This window comes from Dermacentor silvarum, chromosome 7 (assembly GCF_013339745.2).
Source record: "Dermacentor silvarum isolate Dsil-2018 chromosome 7, BIME_Dsil_1.4, whole genome shotgun sequence".
Classification (NCBI taxonomy): Eukaryota; Metazoa; Arthropoda; class Arachnida; order Ixodida; family Ixodidae; genus Dermacentor; species Dermacentor silvarum.
The window spans coordinates 11,341,426-11,350,914 of record NC_051160.1 but is presented as its reverse complement, the minus strand read 5'-3'; the positions used below and the strand labels follow the sequence as shown (position 1 = coordinate 11,350,914).

Genomic DNA, 9,489 nt, shown 5'->3' with positions numbered 1-9,489 from the left:
AGAAGAAAAAATAATAATCAGGAAAGAACGGCGGAGGTCCGCGGTGCGCGTGCCTCTGGCGCCAGATTAGATTGTCGTAATCTCCCCAAGGACGAAGGTAAAAGGATCGCCCGTGTTGGTCAATCAACCCTCCTCACCCTCCCCTTTCCTTCAATCACTCGTTTCCTACACCGCCGCGTGAATCGCTCTCTCTCTCGCGCCAGCGTTATATTCCACCACGACACTTTACGCGCATCGTTTGGTGCCGTGCGACAAACGGCAGGAAAGAAGCAAACGTGCACGGAAGGATGGAATCGATTCTCGATGCAGTGAATTCGCGTTCCTTGCGGTCGCGTTCGCTCAACTGTGAATAGTTGCAGCGGAGACAGTCAAGACGACAGCGCGACCTTCGTCATCCGGCCGTCGATCAGTGGCCTGCCGAAGCTGAAAGTCGAATTTGCAGTCATGTCCCGGCTGGTGGTCGAGTCCTGAATTGCCGTGCCACCGTGCAATTCAGCGCGCATATAGGCTTCCAGACATTGCACGCAATTAAGTTCCTGGCACGCTTTCACCGTGGTCTGGTAAGAGTCCATTCCTAGAAGCGTTGATCGACTTAACTTGTCCTAAGCTTCGCTCCACGAAGGGAGACTTGGACGTTTGTGCCGTCCGCATCTCCTAGTTCCATAATCTGTTCTTCTCTTTCTTTAGTATGTTTTCTTTCTTTTTTGCTCAGATAAATATATCACGAGCCCAAGTGGCCGAATGACATCGGCTCATTCTTTCTTATTTCTGCTCCGTGTTTATTCCAGAGATACGGCGAACGTGTCGCTGAGGGGGCGTTGGGTCCTTGAACACAACTCGGGTCACTGGGCAGCAGCCTTTCACGACAGTGGTCGCCCGGCCAGTCAGGAAGCTTGCTTGCTACCATGGGGGAACCGAGGCTGGAACTAGGGTTTTGACCCTGAGCAGGAGACGTCCTCGTCTTACCATCAGGTACGGTACTATTCCTTGAGTTGGAATTCACGTGGTCTTGAAATGTTTGGCAGCACATCCCAATTCAAACCGTACTTCATAGCATAGCGTTTCATTGAAATTGAAGATACGAGGCACGGTCATTGGGCTCGTAATTGACGGGTACGTGACGCGGACGCCGCGACTTCGTCAGGTGACACCGGCAAGTAGAACGGATTGCCCATCGGCGCGTGACATTGAACTAGCTGGTTTTCGTCAGATCACCAAAGCTAGACAGCAGTGGGGGCTATTTCTAGGATGGGACGATAGGCGTGTTTTGGATCGCCGTTTGTGGTTTGAGCTTCCTTTTTCACTTCCTGTGTCTTGCTCATCTTGATTGTTCGTGCGCTATAGAAGTTAGTGAAGCGTCATGCGGCCCTTGCTTGTCCCAGTGCAATTTTTATATTTGATGATAATGATGATAATGATGATAATTATTTATGCGACACTTTTTGTCTAGGCGGACTCTAGCCGACTATAGTGCGATGCTACAAGGGAAATCCGTACTTTCTGAGAAATTTCTGCGGGTTTCCTTTTGTCATATCCGGCTATACAGTCGGGTGGATGGCACTTTTCGTTTTCACGAACCTCTCTCCACCTTGCGGGTTCCGCAGAACTCATTTGCCCATAGGCCCCAGTCCTATTTTGAAAATAATGGCAGGAAGTACTCGCTGAAGTGACACTGCAAGCGAACTATTGCCGAATCGCTGACGTAGTCGCCATTTTTAAATAAGTGTATGCATAGTTTTCTCCTGCAACTCTATCGTCTGTGTCATTCTTTAAACATCTCAGAACCTTGCTTGAGCATCGTCGGGATCGCCATCAGTCTATGCTCATGGTACGACAAAAAAGCTGGCGGGATTGAGCAGGAATAACCTCCCACTTGTCGTGTGCGGCGTTAGTCGAACCATGGTCTCGGGGATTGCCACCGATGCGATCTCGCAGGACACGGCCAAGCGTACCATGCGATGTTCATCTTAAGAACAGCGCAAAAACACATGGACAGGAAAGACGACAGGACGGGTGCTGTTCTTAAGATCAAGCTTAGCCAACTTACCCAAAATCTGTTCTCATGAACCATATAGTGTGGCTATTTTTGTAAAAAAAAAGAATTTCGCTTGGGTTGCCACGCGGCATAGCGTCAGAATGGAGTGAAACGTAAGCATGTAGGCCCGGTTGCAGGAAGACACTGCAACAGTGACTTATGAAATGCGTTGTCCATAATCCATCTTTAATAGTTTTATACTTGATTACTGTTCATGTGTATGGATGCCACTACCCTATTCCCCCATTAATACTCAACTGGCCGTCGTCCAGATGCAGCCAACGCTAACCCAATTGCACTGTGGATATCCTATCTTCCTCTTTTCTTTCTGAAATGTAAATATTACTAGGTAAGGGGAGAGGCTTCACTGGCCTTTGCTATAAATGACTCCGCGGAGTTGCATTAGTGTGCCAATAGCGTCGTCTCTGGTTCATGGCCTACCATGCAGCTGGCCCATTTAACCTGCCACGTCGTCGATGACATGTGCCACGCGCGCGTTCCGGGAGTCCCCTCGGTCCTTGGCTGCGCAGCGTCGAGTGGACCGGCCCAGCTTTAGTGGCGGCCAGCCTCCACCAGCGGTGACCAGCAGCAGGCGCCGTGCATCGGACAGAGCTGCCACCACGCAGCAGAGCGCGGCGCCACGCTGGGGCCCGCGGATCGTGCGCCGGCGTGCGCTACTCGACGGCGCGGCGTCCGCCATTGCCAGGATGCTGCAACACGGTATAGACCCTTTTATCCGCTCTGTGGCGGCAGCAGTGTGTTCAGGGCACTAGGAAGTATTTTTTCGCATAGTATACGCATAATATACGAACAGAGTTGCGGGTCTGTTGATCCCTCTGGTGTAACTTATGTTACTCCAATTCACTTCCGACTGCAATGTATTTCTACACACGAACACTTTACCAAAGGCACTGCCATGATTGACGGGAGGGATATCCCGATCGATGGCCCGCATTCCGTCAGGAATGGGGAAGCAGTTCAGAGAACGTTCAGAACGTGCTTGTGGTGCACTAGAGTGCACCTCAAATACAATGCGATGGGTTAAAGAAAATGGGTCAAATGCATGGTCAAACGGGGTGGGTCGAATCAATGGTACGAGCTCAAGGATAGTCAGTGACCCCTATGAGATATCAACTAGCCTTGTCACAGCTACCATTGCCGTGGGTTAACCAAAGCCACCCATATCCCACCAGATAATTCTTTGCCGCTAACGACCGCACTTTTTTTTTTTTGCTTACTTGGTATCTAATCTATTGTTGGATACAGTGCCGTTATCTTCTGTACAAATTGCTCGATTTGCTGTACTTGCTGACTTAACCTCATCTGGAAAGTCGCATATAAGCTCAGAGGGGCCCAAATAGGCTGCTATCTTAAGGTGGCCGCGTTTATGTCAGTTGGCTCAGAATTTCAGTTTGACCGTAATCTTTGGTCATCAAAATCTGCTACTAAAACAGAAGAGTAAAGAAACAGCTTCATCGATAACATGTGCTGCAGAGCCTCCGTTTTCGTTCAATCTATTAAGTTGCAACTGATCTTGGTCGTTTGATAACACTGTGTCGTGCATGTCCCTTTCACTATATGTTTACCACTGTATCATTGGCAAAGGCATACATTATTTGGTCATGCATAGAATGCGTTATGTTTTAGTCTTGAGTTAAAAGCAGACCAAGGTTGACCAAGTACTGCACAGAAGTGGAGGCTTTACAACCACCATAGAAAATTTGCAAGTTCTTTAGCTTTCATGTTGACTGTTCTACAGCAAATGTTCGAGATGGCCAGTAACGCGAACAAGCGCCGCCTGTATTCTTGGAAAATCATGCTGGAGGGCAAGCAGGTCCTGTGCTCGAGAGGGCGTTTTGGCCTACTGCTTTCTTAAGGAAGCGTTCTTCATGACTGATCTCTCGGAACTGTGGTACAAGCGCCAAGGCGCGTAGTTATCTTGAATGTGACAAATAGTCTGCTTGAATGCGAGTAGTAGTTTTCTTGGATGATTCAGGTGGTCTTTTTGAATGCGACAAGTCACTCGCAGTCTTTTCGCATAGAAAAATGCTCATTAGGGTCAGCCTGCCGACATTCGTGCACGGCTGCATCCAGCCTGTTGTCCCTCCACGCTCATGGTTTTTTTTTTTTTTTTTTTCATCTCTTTCTACTTTGCGCAGCGTTCCAGTCTTCGATGTCATGACGGCATCTGTCTCCGTAGTTCTAGTCTTCGAGCTTTCCGATGTTTCTTATTTGGCACAACTAGTAGGACGTCCACAAGCACTGTCATCCTCTATTCTGTGATCTTCCAATAAGATCCCTGCTGCCAGAAGGTTCCTCCATGATGTGGTATGTTTGTGTGTTCGTCTATTTTGTGCAGTGTCTTGGTACGAGCCTAATGTGTGGGCGCGTGCGTGTGCGTGTGACAGAGTGTTTCAAATGAAAGGACGAACGTGCCAAACGTCGGAAGTAAACGTTTCGCAAATTCGTCCGTTTATTTCAAATGCTTATGAACCATTGGATTAGCAGAAGCATTCACATGTATATGTATATATGCAGTCATATCATATGAAGCCAACAATTGACACCAAGGACAGCATAGGATAAATTATCTGCAGTTGATTGAATTGAAGAAATTATAAATAAATGGAAACAAAAATGGTTGAAAAAAAAAAAAAACTGGCCGCGTGTGGAATACGAACCCACGTCTGCGCATTACGTCTTCCCGTCACCTTTCTGGTGTAATTAAGTTTATCTACTAAAACTAACCCTGGCAGTCTTAGCCAGTGCCATCACTCATGGCCTGAGCGGCGGATGTAGAACGTCCTTTCTGCCGCAAGCTTCTTTGCCGGTAGCTCAATTGGTTATTGTATCGCACGCGTAATTCGAATACGTGGGTTCGCGCCCCACCGGAGGCCAGTTGTTTTTTCATTTACTTTCATTTACATTAATTATAATTCCTTTAGTTCAATTAAAAACTGCAGATAGCTGCCCTTATGGTGTCCTTGGTGTCATTGTTTGTTGGCTTCTTATGATACTAATAAAAATCGGGCCCCCTTCGTTTCCTTTCGTTCTCGTTCATATATATATATATATATATATATATATATATATCGACTGTGGCACAACGTTGCAAGAATTTTTAGAAATGGTACATATGTGTATATTGATGTGCATTCGACATTTGGTGGGAAGCCCGTAGTTTTAATGCATAAACACCTTGTCAATTGTTACTAGACGCTATAGCCATATTTCATTTCTGTGTGCCTTGCTCGTAGTAAATATTCTTGCAACAAACAATTGTGTTGTGTACAGCTTGTATTTCAACACAACACACATTTTATGAAGCACCACCAAAACTTCGAAATGTCATTATTCGTAGAGGTGTGTATAATAGCCCTAAAGCTGATCTCTGGAATATAGGATGCAACATAACACATTTAACGGAGGTACAATCTTTCCACACTTTCTTGGACCTTTTTTTTTAATTGTCTATTAACCATTCTTGTTCTTTTAAAATTCGCATAGTCATCACGCACACACCTGCACAGATCCGTATAAGACAGCTGTAATGCTTCGTTCTGTCAAGAATCCCGTAAGTAACGAAATCAGAATAGCATATTGCTGACATCAGATCAATCGAGTTTCCACATTCCAGTCACAACCGCAGTTACCATGGGTTTCGCTTTACCCCTAATACCTACCCGCGAGCCATGTGCTAAATTTTATTCCGTTTTCCGTCTCGCATGTCTTATCACGAATCAATGCGACGTACGTCTCCTGCGGCAGTTCTCTGCGCGCTATAACCTGTTATCTTATCGTCTTCTGTCCAAATGACGTCCATTCGGTAGCCCTTGACTTTGGTCGTTGACTTGAGGCGCACGCCGGCTCACGTGTCCAGGCGATCGAGCCCTTCCTGTTTCGGAATACGACGAGGCATACGGTGCTATCCTCACGTGCGACACAAGCCACTCTCCCCTCTGCACATAGTTCTCAATGTCTCCATCAAACAATGCGAAAAGCTATTGACACTTTTTTCAAGTGGCGTTCTTGAAAGCTGCTGCAGTTTCATTCCGAACAGGCTGCGCTTATCGTCGCAGCGATAACATAGGCGCGACGCCAGAATCCGATCAAAGAGCATGACGTTTGTGCCATTCTTTTATACAAGACTACCGCGCATCGGCTCGATAGAGGAAATAACATACTTGCAAATTCATTGATAAATTGTCTCTCTGCAGAGTTGGAGACGATGAATTTTGCTGTGAGAGCATCAAGTGCTTGAAGCACGTTTTGTGCGATACCGATTTGCTTGAAGTCCGTGCTTGAACCGAGAAAAACAGCTGAATCAAATGTCCTTGGCCTCTATGCACGTGGCCTCTATGCACGTTCTCTACACGTGACTTAGTGAGCGTGCAGGGTGTATCGTTTGGCGCCGTTGGGCCATCCTGACAGTCCGAGCGTAACCGGGGAAGAATGATGTCATGCTTATCGCGCAAGGCTTTATGTACATGCCTGCATCGGGAGAGCGCAACACAAAGATCGCTTGTACTGATAGGCATGTAGTACATGCCGTAGCGATATCAACCGATACATCCTCTTTCGTTTGAGAAAACGAAAACAGAACAGTTAAAAGTTTCCATCAGAAGGTTAGCGAATAGAACAGTGTACTGAAGCGGCAACGTTCATTGCACGCCACTTGGAGGCTGATCACGACACTTGAACAAAGTTTCGGTCATAGGTCAACCGTCGTGGTGGCCGCCGTTGTCTTGTTGAACATCTCGATGCTGCTGTGGTGCTTACCGCATTGGGTGCATGTAGATAGGCGGGCCCACCACGGCAATTTGCATTTTGTTCTCCGAAGTCCTCACCGCTGTTGGAACGCGTGCGCCTGCGGGAGGTTTCGCCGGTCGGAAGCAGGTTCTGGAGGCTGCGGCGGAGGACCCTTCCTTCCTCTGTGCCCACGGGATATGACCTGGGAGTGTTTCACGGCTCGAGGACTGTTTGACTTCCCATGACCCTTGTTTTAACCCGAATGGTGTCGCCTGTTCCTGCGGCACTAGTGTCCTCTTCCAGATGTTGCTTTGGCGATGTTTTCGGACCCTTAGTTCTGGAACGGCCCGGACATCCAGCAGCGTCGTTTGCAGTCGCCTTCCTTGTAACACATCGGCAGGTGAAGGGGCGCCCTCAATCGGTGTCGTCCTGTAAGCGAGCAGTTCGCGTCAGTAGATTTTTTTTTTATTAGAATGCGCTTAACAACCTTCACCCCTTTTTCCGCGATACCATCTTACTGAGGGTATCCCAAGCTTGAAGTGACGTGTTTGAAATCATATAACCGAGTCATGACTTGTGAACTTGGGGCCATTATCGGTACAAAGTTCATCTGGTACGCCGTACCTGGCGAAGATTGCACTTGCTGCTTCTATGACGGTTCTCGAAGATGGCTTTGAGCAACTCCACCTCGGGAAAGTTGGAAAGCGCGTCGTAAGCGCACAAGTATGCTCTACCGCCATATTCGAAAAGGTCCGCCCTATACGGTACTATGGATGGGATGAGCCAGAGGTAGAGAATAGCTGATCAGCCATGCAAAACTATGACTACAAGCCACAACACCACCTGTTCTACACTCCCTCCTGGAGTTCCGCAGCCTTGGAAGAAGTCGTCGTAGGCATTTAACTATTAGTAGTCAAGAAAACCTGGATGTAAAAAAGCACTCATGAACACTTTATTGACTTTTCAGTGATAAAAATCGTTCAGTAACGCTCACAAGTACTATGGATGGGGTGGCGCCGGGCGCATCTTAAGGTAGCAGCCCAAAGGCTGCAAATTTGCTTGTGCTCCAGTGTCTACTTTTAGGTCTACTGGCAAGTTCTTAACTTGAACTCGCACCGTCTAGTCGCGTCGACTATTCCCTAGATTTGACTCTTCCAGAATGTCAAAATTGTCTTCGGAGCCTAGGAGCTCCTGAACTTCCGTGGAGGCTTTGCAGCATATGGCAAAATGGTTACGCCTGTGGCACTTCCTGCAAATCTGCCCGAAGGCTGGACATCTTCGTGGTGCATGCCTGCGCCCACATTTCAGACACTTGGAAAAGGCGGGTTCTTGCTTTGGTGGAAAAGTTTTGCGATTGGGAGCCACGCCTACCGGATCTACTTGCTTCTGTTCGCTTGCCCAGACTTCTTGGAGCGCTGCTGCTGCTTCCGCGGCTTGGCATGCCAGCTCTGCCTTTTGCCGGGTTAAATTGTTATCCCTTAACAGCTTTTCTCGAATGTTGCTGTCTATGGTCCCGTACACGATCTGGTCCCTGATCATCGACTCCTTAAGACTGCCAAAGTTTCACGCTCCTGCCTAAGTCTTCAGATCCCTTACAAAATGTTCAAAGGGTTCTCCAGGCGTCTGAATCCTTGAACGAAATACATAGCGTTCGTGCACTTCGCTACATTGTCCTGCGAAATATGCATCGAACTTCTGCTCGACTGTTTTGTAGTCGCGGCTATACTCATTTTGTTGGTAGTCGAACGTATTAAAGATCTCTCTAGCTTCCTCACCTGCGATGCTTAGGAGTAGCGCCCTGTCTTTGTTGCTTCCGTTCGAGGTTTCGCACTGGGCTCCGACGCCGTCAAGAACTCGAAGCGCTGCTTTTTTGTGCAAGTAATGTCCGCCTCTTCGAGTAGACCAGCTCATTAACTAGAATTGGGCTATCTGCCACAGGCAACCTTAAATAAATTTTGAAAGTGTTCGCTGAAACACCCTGTATATTATGAAATGAAATAAGAATATTGATCATTTTTATTTACGACACAAGGAATGTCCTATGCTTCATCTTTTTCTGTATATTTTGCTTAGAAAGCGGTGTCTCACCGTTACTTCCTCTTTATTAATATTTTGCAGATTCGGAGGTGGATGCACACAGCGGCCCAATTCACTCCTCTCAACATCCTCAGCTGTTGCGTCCACAAACGCTTTTTTGTTGTTGTTTTTTTTCGAATTGTCCAGCTTTTGTTCCAGTGCACCATAGCGCTGGCTCTTGCGATCAACAGGGAAGACAACCCCTCAACCCACGCCGCCCATAAACGCAGTGGGGACCCTAGCGACGGCCTTCGATCCGCATTTGATTGGAATTTTAAAGTTTTAATAAACTCGCATCGTTCATTGTCAGTCTACTTCAGTTATGCTGTTCATATTCATCAATATACATAGATACTCCTTCCTCCGTAAGCACAATGCAAACTTGTTAATTATATCGCAATTCTGTTTTATATTTGTTGCTGTTCTATAAGGAAACAAAGTGCGCAACACCACAGATTTGAAGTTTTCCGTTAAGCTTACGTTGTTTGAATGAAGGAATGCACAAAAGACGTATATGCCAGCAGCATATACTCGCTAACTCTTCGCGGCCCTTGTTTTATACTAGTTGCAAGAGAATAACATTTGTGTTGTATTGATTCGCCAATGTATTATTATTTTGTTGATGGGTT

The 9,489-nt window shown here is 47.0% G+C and overlaps 1 long non-coding RNA gene across 1 annotated transcript; it reads left to right on the top strand.

The window, feature by feature from the left end:
• The first annotated feature begins 190 nt into the window (after positions 1-190).
• LOC119457556 (uncharacterized) lies at positions 191-9,193 on the top strand. Its single transcript, XR_005193335.2, has 5 exons — positions 191-560; positions 789-972; positions 2,484-2,755; positions 4,195-4,363; positions 8,903-9,193. It is a non-coding gene; the product is annotated as an uncharacterized LOC119457556 (long non-coding RNA).
• Positions 9,194-9,489: the final 296 nt, after the last annotated feature.